Below are 1,092 nucleotides of genomic sequence, written 5' to 3' on the forward strand. Positions count from 1 at the left end.
GCTTGGACTTATCCACAGACTGCAGTCCCTTAAGGGAGTACCTGCTCCAAGTGGAGCCTCATCTATGAGCCACAGTCTCTCCAGGGGTATACCTGCTGCGGCATAGACTTATCCACAGCCACAATCGCTTTGAGGTGCACCTGTTCCAGAGTGGCCTTCTCCATGGGCCACAATGCCTTCAGAGATATACCTGCTCCAGCGTGGTCTTACCCACAGCCACAGTCCCTTCAGAAGTAAGCCTGCTCCAACGTGGCCTCAACCATGGCTACAATCCCTCCAGGTTTGTACCAACCACACTCCAGGGGTGTACCTGCTCTGTCGTGGGATTATCCATGGCCACACACTTTGAGGTGCTTCAGCATGACCTCATGCACAGCCACTGATGCTTCAAGGTGTACCTTCTCCAGTGGGGACTTACCCTTGGACCACAATCCCTTCAGAGGTAGACCTGCTGCGGCACAAACATAACCACGGCCACAGACGCTTCGAGATATACCTGGCTCTGGCATTGGCTTATCGACAGCCACAGACGCTTTGGGGTGTCCTGCTCCCGCATGGACTCATCCACAGGTCACAGTCCCTTCGACTCGAGTTCACACTGGAGTTCCAGCCTGTCCAGTACAGCAGCACAGAAACAGCAGCGATGCCCTGGCCATCTGCCAGCCCAGGCGCATGGTCACTGCTGTTACCAAAATGTTCCCAGGCACAGCAGAGTAAGGTGATCAGCAGCAAAGCAGTACAGAAAGCAGTGAAAGCAAAAAGCAGCCACTAACAAGCACTAGACTCTAATATACAGTGAGGCAATCAAGCTCCATGGCAAGCACAGAAGCCTGCCAATTAATAGCTAAACAGCAATAACAGCTATAAATTTGATCTAGCACATTCCAATCAAACCTGTCGTTATCGCAAACCCTTCGAGCCCCAGGTTGGGTGCCAAAAAGGACTGTCGTGGTTTAACCCCAGCCAGCAACTATACCACACAACCAATTGTTCACTCCTGCCTGGTGGGGTTGGGGAGAGAATCAGAAGAGTGAAAGTGAGAAAACTTGTAGGTTGAGATAAAGGCAGTTTAATAGGTAAAGCAAAAGCCGC

The sequence above is a fragment of the Aptenodytes forsteri genome, unplaced genomic scaffold (genome assembly GCF_000699145.1).
Source record: "Aptenodytes forsteri isolate BGI_AS27 unplaced genomic scaffold, ASM69914v1 Scaffold10, whole genome shotgun sequence".
NCBI lineage: Eukaryota > Metazoa > Chordata > Aves > Sphenisciformes > Spheniscidae > Aptenodytes > Aptenodytes forsteri.